Raw genomic sequence first — 13,941 nt, forward strand, 5'->3', positions numbered from 1 at the left:
TGTCATTAGGATTTAAAAAAAAAATCTTTGCTTATATCCGTTAAAATAGGGGTAAAATAACTTTAAGACTAAAAATCATAATATGAAGCGGTATTTTGAGCATACTTAAAGATATTTCATTCAAAAATTTAAGAAACTGCGTTCAGAATAGCGGGCTCACCCGTCCAACTAATTGGCTTTTTAGGGCGCCATGAAAAAATCTTTTGAGATGTAAAAGTTTTGAAAACTACTGCCACGTATGATTCGCAGTTATATTCACTCAATTATTTTCTATATCAAGGAAATATGTTATAATTATTATTCAAATATCACGGAGAGTTTGAAGTCTTCGAGATGTCGCCGTATAGATCGATCTTCAAAAATCCTCGAACCGAATGTTGATGTCTTTAAACGAATGGGTATGGACTGAGACGTTCGGCGTAGCACCCAAACTATAAAACTTCAGTACCTCGACTAAATTATGGGAAGACAAAAGTACAGCATCCTCAGCTGATTATCTCGGAAAAAAATACGTCGAATTTCGTTACTGAAGAATCCCTGTAATAAATTAGTAATTGTGTCCAGTGTTGCCATGTCTACTGAAATTCAGTAGATCTACTGAAATTTTTGTCAGGAAAAGAAGAAATTATGATATTTGTGATGAATAAAAGTCACTTTTTACATGTTTTTTTAAAAGACAAATGTGAGATTGTGTCAATATAGACGCTTTCACCAAACACAATCGTTGAATTTCATACATTTTTGTCAATCTACTGATATTTTGAAGAAAAAATCAAAAAGTCTGCTGAATTTTGAAAATTTTAGTTGGCAACACTGCTTGTGTCCCACCACCGAACTGTGCAAGGTTTACGTTTTATAACTTTGCACTTTTTACTACACTGCTACTAGATCAATTAGATACAAGAATTAGATCAAACGATTTTCACTTGTATATATATAGTAATAAATAAATAAATAGATAGATAGTATATAAAAATTATAGAATATATTAGATCATTTCACCATAGAGCCGGAGTGCGAAGTTATGTAGCATATACTCTAGCAAACGAAGAGGTGCATATCGCTCTGATATTGGGCGACCTACGATAGGGAAGGCAGAATAATCAATAGTTGTTGATAATTTTATTGTTTCAGGATATGAACTCGACATTGTAATGATCAATCTGATTTATGGCTTTAAGCAGAGCTATCTTCTAAAACCGAATGACCCAAAATAGGTAATCTGGCTTTAAGCAGAGCTATCTTCTAAAACCGAATGATCCAAAATAGGTAATCTGGCTTTAAGCAGAGCTATCTTCTAAAACCGAATGACCCAAGATAGGTAATCTGGCTTTAAGCAGAGCTATCTTCTAAAACCGAATGACCCAAAATAGGTAATCTGGCTTTAAGCAGAGCTATCTTCTAAAACCGAATGACCCAAAATAGGTAATCTGGCTTTAAGCAGAGCTATCTTCTAAAACCGAATGACCCAAGATAGGTAATCTGGCTTTAAGCAGAGCTATCTTCTAAAACAGAATGACCCAAAATAGGTAATCTGGCTTTAAGCAGAGCTATCTTCTAAAACCGAATGACCCAAAATAGGTAATCTGGCTTTAAGCAGAGCTATCTTCTAAAACCGAATGACCCAAAATAGGTAATCTGGCTTTAAGCAGAGCTATCTTCTAAAACCGAATGACCCAAAATAGGTAATCTGGCTTTAAGCAGAGCTATCTTCTAAAACAGAATGACCGAAAATAGGTAATCTGGCTTTAAGCAGAGCTATCTTCTAAAACCGAATGACCGAAAATAGGAAATCTGGCTTTAAGCAGAGCTATCTTCTAAAACCGAATGACCCAAAATAGGTAATCTGGCTTTAAGCAGAGCTATCTTCTAAAACCGAATGACCCAAAATAGGTAATCTGGCTTTAAGCAGAGCTATCTTCTAAAACAGAATGACCCAAAATAGGTAGTATCTACGTTAACTGCATTTCACCAGGCATACCAACCTACAATTATTATTTCGATACACATAATAACATATGTATAATATGCTCTCCTAACAATAAAAAGGACATAGAAGGTTTACGATGTTTATAAATTGAATTAGTGATTTAAAACATTTTTAATATTAATACTATCGACCAAAGGTACCTGATGGAATTTGAATTTAAATTCTAATGAATTTAATTTTTTGTACTGTTCCATTTGAGTCATTTTTTGCGACACGGATTTCGCCTCAAGGCATCTCCAGGCACTAGGTATGTGCACTCACCAAAAGGTAAATACACACTGACAACGAATACAATTAATTCTAACTTATATAATAAATTAATACAATAAAGTAGGTAAGAACTTTAATATTAGCAACATTTTATTTTTATCAATACGATTTGACGATGTATACGCCTATTGATTGTTTAATTAGTGATTGAGGTTTTTTACAAACACTTCAACTATTCATAATTTGCTTGTTATATTTTTATTGTGATCCTTGACTTACCTAATAGGTAAGTGATAGTTTTTATCTACTTTATTGTATTCATTTATTCTATTTTATATACATTTCTAAAACCGAATGACCCAAAATAGGTAGATAGTAGTGACAGTGGTGCCAACCGTACTATAATTTTAATTCTGCGAAAAATGTAAAATACTATAATTTTACGACAGGTATTCCAAAATACTATAATTTTAAAGGATTCAAGACGAAAGATGTTCCTGTACTATATATTTTTCAGAAATGCTATAATTTTTACTCCTTTGTACTATAATCAGCATAGAAAAAGATGGGAACACTGGATAGTACGTTAATTGCACTTCACCAGACATACCAACTTACAATTATTATTTCGATACAACCTGAACATTTTCGCATTGGAAACAATAGAAGTTTACGATGTCTATAAATTGAATAGTATTAGGTATACTAATTGAAATATTAATTACAACTAAATACCTACTGGTGTTAAGAATTTTTATATATTATTAATATCCATCAAAGTACGTATAATAGCTGAACTGTCAATATAATAGATAATAATATAGTCTAAAGAGAAGTTTGATTAAAGGGCTTAGCAACGGCTCTAAATAAAATGAACACGGAAGTGATCCGAACTGACGATCCATCATTACGACGTGGGAGTTAGCCCGCGATCCAAATCCTCAAAATTCGTCATAAATCAAAGGAGGAAAGGAAGCGAAAGGGAAATAATATTCTCTTCGAAATGAGGAGAAAAAATAACACAAATAGGCTGATGTCGTTATTTCGCTTTCTTTATCCCTCGATCTGAAGGATTCGGGTCGTATCTCTTTGACGGAAGCGGCTTATGGATTCTGATAAGTCCTCAACTGGGGAATATAGATTGGAGTGCGAGCAATATATTTCGAATTGTTGTTCAGTTTCATTCAAAACATAGTCGTATTAAGAATATACGTAGGCTCAGTTTTATTGGATATAGGTACATAATTTTGAAAGATCACAGAAACACACTTATTTATGTGGGTAATGGGTACCTACATGAGAAAATCCCAGAGAAAAAATGCCAAAAATTTGAGTGCGCCCGTAGTAAAATATTAATACACACGAAAAGAAATGAATATCTTTATGATTGCCTACACAGTTTAGTTTCGTATTAAATATTTAACAAATCCGTCAAAATCTAGCACGTATATTTTGTGTAATATATTATAGGGTAAGGTAAGGTATTTTGGCAGTATAGGTAATTTAACAGTAGTTTTTGAAAAAATGACTGCTAAATAACCTATCGCTATATATGCTTCAAAGACTCACTAATAGATGGAAAAATATCTAATAATATAAAAATAATTTACAGACGACGATTATCACACGCGTCTTCGCTGGTACAAAACAGTAAAGCGTTTGTCTTGTTGAAACATACGTATTTTGTTGATTTCGAAGAGACCTGTTTTATTTAATTTACTGTAATGTCATGACTTTTACAACTGAAATCAATTTATTAGTATTGGTTCGATTAAAAAATAAACGTAGTTTTTTGTTATGAAACTATTTTGAATGTAACATTTAGTGTTTTGCTGTGATTGCTTAGCTAATAGTGTGAAAATATTAACTTTTTAACTTCAAAATTATAAGTGCCCGTTATAATAGTTTTTCAAAGGTAAAATTTTATCGATTTTATTTGATTTCTAGATAGTATAAAATACTGTTATATCCTTTGAGACCCGAGATAGATTTGTGCATTTTTCTGTTCAATAAATATTATTAAGATCACAAAAAAAAATAAAAATATTTTTTTTACTATATATTAACTAAAATCCACTACGTGCACGTGAGTGCAGGTCACAATAGAGTACAATATTAGATACAGTACAAACAATGAAATGAAAGAAAAACAATGTGATATCCATATAATGATACAATTTTATTAGGAAAATAATACGAGGGTGGGTCAATAAGTCCTTAGAAAAGCCGACAAGTGGCGCGACTAGTACTGTAAGCGGTTTGTTTTCATGCAGCGGCACTACCGATTCAGTATGCTGCGAAGTTTCAATCAGATTGGTCGGGTTGTTGTGTGTTTTTCGTACATTTAAAAAAAAATTTGCTTGTGGAAAATGGAAAATGGAGAAAATTGAGTTTAGAGCTGTTATTTAACATTTTAATATAAAAGGGTTAACAGCAAAGGAAATAAAAAAGAGTTAGATTTAGTTCACGGCATATCTGCTCCTTCACTTGCAACTATTTATAACTGGTTAAATGAATTTAAACGTGGTCGTACATCAACAAAGGATGAACCACGCTCAGGACGTCCTGTAGAGGTGACTACACCAGAAATGATCAATAAAATCCACGATATGGTGTTAAGTGACCGAAGATTAAAGTTGAGTGAGATAATTGAGGTTACAGGGATCTCAAAAGGTAGCGTCATTTCTATTTTACATGACAAATTGGGCATGAAAAATATTTCTGCAAGATGGGTGCCGCGTTTGCTCACAGTCGACAATAAACGCAATAGGGTGGTGGCCTCTAAAGCCCTGTTGCCGCTCATGCAACGCAATCCGGATGAATTTTTTCGTCGCTTTGTGACTGTAGATGAAACATGGATACACCACTATACTCCCGAGATGAAAGAACAGTCAAAGCAGTGGATTGCGAAGACAAACCATGTCCAAAGAAGGCGAAAACCGTAAAATCAGCTGGTAAGGTTATGGCTACTGTATTTTGGGATGCACGTGAAATTATTTTCGTTGACTATTTGGAAAAAGGAAAAACAATAACAAGGGATTATTATGCATCTTTATTGGACCAGCTAAAAAACGAAATTGAAGAAAAATGGCCTCATTTAAACAGGAAAAAAATCCTCTTTCATCAGGACAATGCCCGTGTTCACACATGTTTACGATCAATGGCTAAAATTGAAGAATTGAAGTTTGAATTGGTCGACCACCCACCGTATTCGCCAGATTTAGCCCCCAGTGACTTTTTCCTTTTCCCAAACTTAAAAAAATGGCTAAGTGGACAACGTTTTTTTTCAAATGAAGAAGTCATCGATCGGACAAATGCTTATTTTGAGAACCTTCCGAAAACTTATTTTTCTGACGGTTTAAAAAAAATTGAGAAACGTCTAACCAAGTGTATTGAGCTCCAAGAAGATTATGTTGAGAAATAAAAAAAAAATACAAAAATAAAAACTGTTTTAATGCTTTTTTCTAAGGAATTATTGACCCACCCTCGTACAATAATCATAATAATATAATGGTGATTGGATAATTATATTTATTTAGATTAAAAATATAGTACAATAACGGTCAAAACCCTAAAATACTACACATTAATTAGCGCGCACTTCAGGGAATAGGTTTAGGGACAACCATTCTTTGCTTTAGAAGTAGATCTGTGTTTACTCGGTGTGTTATGGAAGCTAATGGTGAAGAGTTTCTTGGATGACCTTGTATCGATGATGGTAATGATGGCTAAATGACTTTCATACCAAATCGTAGGGTTTGCAAGTCTGATTTTCCATGACTATGAAGTATTCCAATCACAGTGAATATTTTCTTGCCTATAAGTTTGCATGTACAATGAGCAAACAATTTCATGTCCATGTCCACAGTGGTCAAAGATCCTCACAGTTTACATGCTTGATGTCATGTGAAAGCAAACACACCACTGTGAAGATTAATGCGGCTCATCGACTTGTAATCAGTATTTTACAACAGCTGACTGAGTGATGCATATCGTTCTTCGTCTTCTTTGAATCATAACACGTATTGGCCTGAAATAACGAATCGGTGAGGTTGAAGCTGGTAAAAAAGTCATATGTGTAGACGTACAAGGGCAGTTGTTGGGAAGCCAAAGTAACATCACAGCGTTGCATTGAGATTGTATCGTATCTTCATCAGATAGGTAGGATTCACTTCCCCACAAGGAGAATAATTTATAGAGCAATTGGAGTCCAGCACCCAATAAACCATATATGGCCATGAACTGAACTCTTCAGCTCAGCATCATTCGTCTTATTAGGCTCAGCGTACTGAAACAATAGAAAATACAATACTATGAATTAATCGATACATTTATTCCTATTTATTAAGTATTCAACACCAGGAATATAAATACTAATGGCCAATAGTATTAATCACTAGGCATTTTAAGTATATTAATTATTCTGTCCATGGAATCCTCAATATGGAGATCACAAAGCCTTTTCAAACTCTATCAATTTAATTGTTACCTACTTAATTGATTTTTTGGCAGTGCATGCACTTGCCTAATAAAATGATAAGTTTGATATTTATGACTAAATGATAAATTAATATAATATGAGCATTGATACCTTATGGTTTCATAAGCCAGGATAGGATCCTGGATTGTGATTTTAGAGGATGTATCTCAGCCTCTAGCAGTGGGTAAAGTTCACTGCTTCTCCAGGATAAAGTCATCATCTGGCCCCAGGAGATGAATGTTAACATCATTACTATCGTCAGGGTTATATCCTCCACCAACTTCGACATCATTATCATTCAAAATATCACCAATATGCTGGCTATTCAAGGATTCGTCTAAATGTAAACAAAAAACATAACCTCAATAAATCAGATACACTAATGTCAAAATATACCACTCTAGACCTGGGTTACACATGTGTGTACCGAATTTTGAAACTATGATTATAATATTTTACTAAAGTGTAAAAATAATTTAAAGTATACGGAATATTACTATGATTCATTGTGAAAGTAAATACATCATTGGTTTTTAATAGAAATAAATATTAATATTTAATTAAAAGCACTTACTTGTCAGAGTTGACTTTTTAGCCGCCATTTTTGTCTTGTGCAAATATCCATAACTTCAAAGTCAAAATAACAATTTATTTTAAAACTACATAGGCTAGTGTTTTGCTCTAGTGGTAGAAAAATACACTATCTATACCACTGTAGTCAAATGCGGTTCAAGTATCCATTCAAATCATTGCTAAAAAATATTTAAATAACGTCCACATATGTGTACCTCAGGACGCAAGAGGATATGTATTACGACATATTTAATGATATTTCATCACAATTGAGTTAAATAAGACTATTGCCAAATTACCTATCGTGTTTATACTACACACATTTGCTATTTTTTTTCAGCATAACAATTTTTTTTGCCTAATTCTAATAAAATGCTGAACTATTTATTAGAAGAATGGTTGAGATTTTTCATACCCAGTATCTCTCAGATGTCAGAAAGAATAGTATTACGTCATGGATTCAGTGTTCGTTTTGCTATGTTCCTTATAATGTACGCTGCCAAGACGAGTCCACAGAAGAAGATATTTTCATGTGTGATAAGTGCAGTGGATCCATGAATTCGGATAATGATGAATAGTAGTTATAAACGAAATAATATTTTAAATATTTGTATACTTTATCATAGTGCCAAATTACCTAACCCCTCCCCTATTGCCAAATTAAATATCCTATTGCCAAATTACCTAGTCATTGATGATACATTAATAAGTTTAATATTACGTTTAAACACATAACTTTATCAATATTTTCTTCTATTCATACATTTTTAACATTATAATGTTTATGCCATTCCTTAAAAAGAATAAAACTTTTTATTTTAAAGTGTTCATTTTTTACATTTACTTAAGGTTCGTTTCTTTCAACCTGAACGAAACAAATCAAATTAAACCATAGACAATATACATACAAATTGTAGTTGACCGGAAATGGTTTGAGATTTGACGTTTGGTTCAGTGTATCATTGAAAATCAAACCGTTCTCGGACCATCAGAAATGGTTTGACATGAAACGTCAAACCAATTCGGACGATCCATAGACTAATGGCAATCTGTCAAAGTGTTGATAAGCATTATTCGGCATTTATATATCGTGAGGTGTTCATATTAATATGTTATATATTTACACCATAGGAGTTCACTTGAATTATGTATATTGTAGATTAATAATTAATACCTATTATTCATAAGTAACCATACGCTAACAAGACGCCGCTTTTGGTCTTATTATCTCAAAATCCAGCCATATTTTCTATGCAAAGAGTTCGATTTAATATCATTACTATAATTATTATGTCAGACAAAGAATTTATTTTCATTTTATTTATATTTTGTAACGGAGATTCTAAACTACAAACTGTGTTAAATCAACCCGGAATGATCTTTATTATTTAACTAAATAATCTAATAACCTAACGAATTTAATATTTGTTCGATTGTCGTCTAAGTCACAATATCATACTGTCGACATGAACAAGTGGTCAATTATGAAAAGCTCTAATCAAAAGTAATTTTAAAAAACTTGTCATACCTATAAATCTTATAAATTAACTAAATGGCTACCTATTTATGAAGCATTCTTTATATTTTGTGTATTTAAAATGAATGAATACGACAGTTTGCTAAATTTGTATTATTGTAGACCACGATAGGAGGTTAGAATTTCGTAACAAGTTGACGTTTCAATAAATATGTTTCTGTTTTAGAGACTAATATATTATGAATTAATTTTAAGTACTAGCAACACTAATTAGTTGTCAGAAAAGCGTTTCCGTGGACATTCTACCAAACGGTTCCAAATCAAATAAATCCAACGGTACCATTTGATTCGTTCAGTTCAGGTTCAATGATACGAACTTTTAAAATACTGCCAAATTACCTTACCTTACCCTACCCAATGTTACCAAATCTTCACCATTATAATTAATGCCCGAATTATTATTAGGTATAATAATTGTTGTATATAAGGTAGGTACCTACATTACATATAATACAGGTACCAGATATCTCCTCTTCTCCTCCCGGCCTTCAAAAATATCAATCAACAATATAAGTTACTTGTAATGTTTGACAGGGGATCTCTACCTTACGTCAAACCCAAACAGATCACAACATTTAACAATACTCGTTCATTTTATAGACAATTAATGTTAAAATACATGATTGAGCAGATTGTTCGCAGAACTAACCTCGCGCATTTGTGGACTGACGCACACACATTTTGGAATAGTGTGTTTACAGTGGTGTATCTACCCCAACGCAAGGGTATGCGAAACATTAGGTCGCAGCTGGACAAGGGGTCTTAAATCTCAGTCGGATTTTTTTTTTATATAAAATTATTAATAACCATGCCTTGGTGGTTGGTCAGTAATTTTGAACAATCACAAACACCCAGGCTTTGAGAAAAACACATAAATGTTTTTGTCATGACCGAGAATCGAACCCAGAACTCTCGGGTGGAAGGCCAGCGCCTTACCCACTGCATCACGAGAACCGCCTCAGTCGGAGAATTAAGGCTATACCTCAGCTGAGGCATGGTCTAAAAAGATCGTGACTAGGCGATGCGCGGATTGTGCAAATGACGCGAGCCGAACGAAATATAATTTGTCATAAAAATTCAACATGCGTCCTTTTAATGTTATATTTATTATTATATTCGTAATAATAATTAATAGTATATTCATGGACATGTTTTCTTTTTCAAGTACATGCGGAACGTTTTTTAGTCATCTTTACACGATTTAAGAATATATTCCTCCGACGCCATCACAAAACAAATTGCCGTGCTCACAGGTCGACTATCGCTCTCCGACTAGCAACGCGGCCGAAATTACGTCCCACATAATGATGAAAATTATTTGCCGTTTCACTTATGTACGCTCTTAATGATTTTTGTATTTTTTAAGTACATATACTATGTATTACAAATTACACCGTTCGTTAAAAAAATCGCACTGATATCTGAAAAAAAAAGTTAAGAAAGTTCTTGAGATTGATTTAGATCGGAAAAGACGTTGAATCGAAGAAAATATTCTGGAGGGAAGCTCTAAAACACCATAGTTCAAGCTACGCTGAACCGCGAATTTTATGTAAAACATCACGTCGACGAGTTGAATGTTGGCGATTTTTTTTTGCGGGTATTAAAATGTTCAAGCTGCGCGAATGAGGAAAGGGCGAGAGAAAAGGTTGATTTCGACATGGCTGGCATTTTGTCAGTGTTTCAGATTTTTTATTCAAAAAACAATTATTGTTTACTTTGGTCGAAGTAGGCGGAAGCCACCATGAACAAACGTAAATAACGTGACAATCGCAACACCGAGCACTTGTTGTGTACCGAAATGTATGACGCTCTTCGTACGTAAACACTGTTCGCGACTTTGATTTTTAGCAGGTTTTTCAAACACTGAGGGGCCCTTGCACGATTTTTGCATAAGGGCCCAATATTTACTAGGTACCTACGACAGAATATATACCTATACGCATGTGAAATATGGACCCTGACGGACTATTTTCATAGAATCAGGCCACACAGAAAATATAATACAAAAGCAGATTTTGATTAAACTATGTACAAAATATATATCATAGAAGAAAACACTTTTGCCTGATATCGCGAGGGATGGTTTCCTATCGTGGTGTCCTAATAAATTTGAATTTACATGCGCCTGTCAATTACCTACATGGTCGCAGCCATGATTTATTCTGGATCGGAATCGTTTCCTCGTGTCAAGCTTATCAGGCACCATTAGCGAGGGGTGCAAAACTAGTCAATGCGCTCCCCAAAGACGTAGACATTTTCGGTGACGTGCTATTAATTTCGTATTCGAATTTTTATTTTTCTGTATAAAATTGTACTTGTTTGTGTGTAATCTTTTTATTTATTATTATTATTATATATATTCTCTTCTTCTCTCTTGTGAGAGTAGATAATATTTGTTGTAATATAATTGTCATGCACAAACGTCTTGAATTTAGATTTGTTATGTCCACAATGTTTTGTTTTCCTAAATAAATAAATATTATTATAGCCAATAGTCAGCACTGCAGAATTTCAATACAATTATCTAATCATTCACATCTTCAAAAACCTACCCTATTCTTCTGGAATATGGGTGATACTAAATACTTACTCAGGAGAATATTTCCTCTTTTATGGCAACCAATGTATTAGATTAACTGGTCCATTTCCGTTTACGCACAATCGATGATAACCGGAAGCATCGTAAAAACATACAACGTTGTTGTTATATGAACCGGAAATGAATACTTACCGTAAAGATAAAAACTTGCCGCGCTTAAGACTAAAAGGATTATGTTTCCAAGATTATGCAACTATGTGACTAAAGGAAAATGTAATAGCCTATAAAAATAAGTTTTTTTTATATTATAAACAGCTATTAAATTAAGGGTGAGCGTATTGTTTTTAGCGACAGATTACGAAAACTGCAAATTTAATACATTTTAACAATGTAATCGATACTTATCCAAATTTGAAGTTTGTCGAACTCTAATGGGAGACCTCAAACAAAAGCGATAGAAATCGATATAAATATGAAAGGATTTCCAGATAAACATATTTTTATTTTCTAGAAATCTTGACATTTTTAAATAACAAAATATAATCTTACATTAGAATTATTATAAAGTATCAAAGTGTTATGTTAATCGCGCTGGACACGTTATAATATATTATGTGAAATGGATCCAGTAAATGTTGCGATGACCATTTAAATATGTCCACAAATTGAAATCATTTTTTTTCCGTGATTGATATATAATAAAATAAACTCGCGTCGCAAGGATTTCAACTCGGTAGGTATGCAATATTTTAGTGTATCAGTTGTGACTGTTTTCTGTATGAAAGAATGTGAATATTTGACGTACAAAAAAATATAGTATTAACAAAAGAAAAGGATTCACTCTGCAGGAGCAGGCTCTACCCCTTAATTGTTCTTTTCACTCAGCATGCCCCTCCATCTAACAAGGCACAACAAAATTATTAAAAAAAAACATGATCACGACAAAACGTTTTAAAATTAAAACTTTGTAACGAGACTTCCTTGAATAATTTTATAATTGAATGTCGGCTAAATTAAAAAAAAATGTCAAAGAAATAAAATAATGTCAGCGGATTTTCTAATTTCAATAAACGGGTGTAAAAAACGGACAATAAATAAACGGCCGCATGGGATGAGCGTTTAATAGATTTAAAAGAAAACTTTCTCCTCTCTGGTTGATTTATGTAAATTCAAACTTTGGAGATAAGCCGGGAATAATTCCCAACAATACATTGGGCATTAAAATGTACAGACCGAATCGCAACGCGGCTCAGAATAATTACTTAAAAAGCGTAAATAAGCGGCGGAAAAATGGTAAGGTTTCATTATAATATCTCGATCCTATTAGCATGACAATTTAGAATGTTTTGCAATTGAAAGGTTGTCGGCGGGAAATTCAAAATTGTCTCCCCACTATTATAAATCCCACCGTTGATTTAAAATGGACATCGGATCTTAAAAAAGAAAAGAAAAATTCCGGTTTTCGACCCTGCTCATACACATTTGGTTTGAAAAAATTTAAAAATAGATACATCACATATCCAAATCGTCCCTAAAATGAATTGCTTGTGTAACGTCTAGTACACGAATTTTTCATATAGGGATAACTACTAAATAGAAAACTAAAAATCTCCTAAATTCTGATAAAAGGTGACATTTTCATACACTGCTCTAATAAATGTGTTTCATGTATAATAGAACGGTCAATTTGTTACAAATATAATGAAAAGGTTGTAATTTTGACTGAATCTTGAATGGGAGTCCATGACTCTGCAGCATACAAGAGAGTACTGATAGATAGCAAACGTGTCATAAGTTGAAAGTTTAACCACTAGGTACCTACATAATATGTATTTTTCATTGAACTTTAGTTGAGGTGAAAGAAAGTACTGCAACCTCTCTCCCCCCTTCCGATTACGTTCTAAAACGCCGGTAAGAGAGCTGATGGGAGAGGATTTTAATTTCGATTTCGGGGGGGGGGGGGGTTAGATTCATTGAAACCGAAAAAAACTTCCAAATGCGAGTTGATTAAGAATAAAAATAAATACAATTTTAGTTAATATACTTACGAAAAGCTTAGGTTGGGGTAAAAAGGATGCCATCCTGTGACCCCGAAAAAAATGACGGGATTAATATAATAATTACATTTAATAAAGTACGATATATTGGTCGGGAGAAAATGACACTTTCCCATACAAGGGTAAATTTTGTTGTTTGCAGCTACAATTAATATAATAAAATATAATGTCACAAAAACTATATCTCCAGCATAAATGATACAGTCGTTCACATCTCTGATGGATTCGTTATAATAATAAAACACTAGTGCAACACCGTGTAGTAATTAGTAGTACTATCACAAGATAAATGCGTAAGGCTCGCCCTTGAAGACAAGGTATGACGTCACCCGTGACAACTACGTAACGACTACTAACCATGAAGAGGGAAAATAAAGAAAATCCAAGCAGAGTTCGGCATGTCCGATCGCATTGTGCGAACAGTGCACAGCGGCAAGTTGAACCGACAGGGCCAACGACCGTTGCCTTTACAAGGTGAAGGTTTGGTCAGTCACTCAGTCATATAAACATCAGTGTGTAGTTCCTAGTATGACAGCATTAATTGTGGTAGGTGAC

The 13,941-nt window shown here is 33.4% G+C and overlaps 1 protein-coding gene and 1 long non-coding RNA gene across 2 annotated transcripts in view; both read right to left on the reverse strand.

Annotated features, from left to right (window-relative positions):
• LOC147073347 (protogenin B-like) overlaps nucleotides 1-13,941 on the reverse strand; it is a 350,529-nt gene that overhangs the window by 110,713 nt on the left and 225,875 nt on the right. The window lies entirely within an intron of this gene.
• Nucleotides 5,719-7,327, reverse strand: LOC147073349 (uncharacterized). The gene is made up of 3 exons (XR_015070483.1): nucleotides 7,255-7,327; nucleotides 6,792-7,017; nucleotides 5,719-6,488 (listed from the first exon to the last, which is right to left on the reverse strand). It is a non-coding gene; the product is annotated as an uncharacterized LOC147073349 (long non-coding RNA).

The sequence above is a fragment of the Rhyacophila brunnea genome, unplaced genomic scaffold (assembly GCF_057557595.1).
Source record: "Rhyacophila brunnea isolate RB1 unplaced genomic scaffold, BYU_Rbru_1.0 scaffold_18, whole genome shotgun sequence".
Taxonomy (NCBI): Eukaryota; Metazoa; Arthropoda; class Insecta; order Trichoptera; family Rhyacophilidae; genus Rhyacophila; species Rhyacophila brunnea.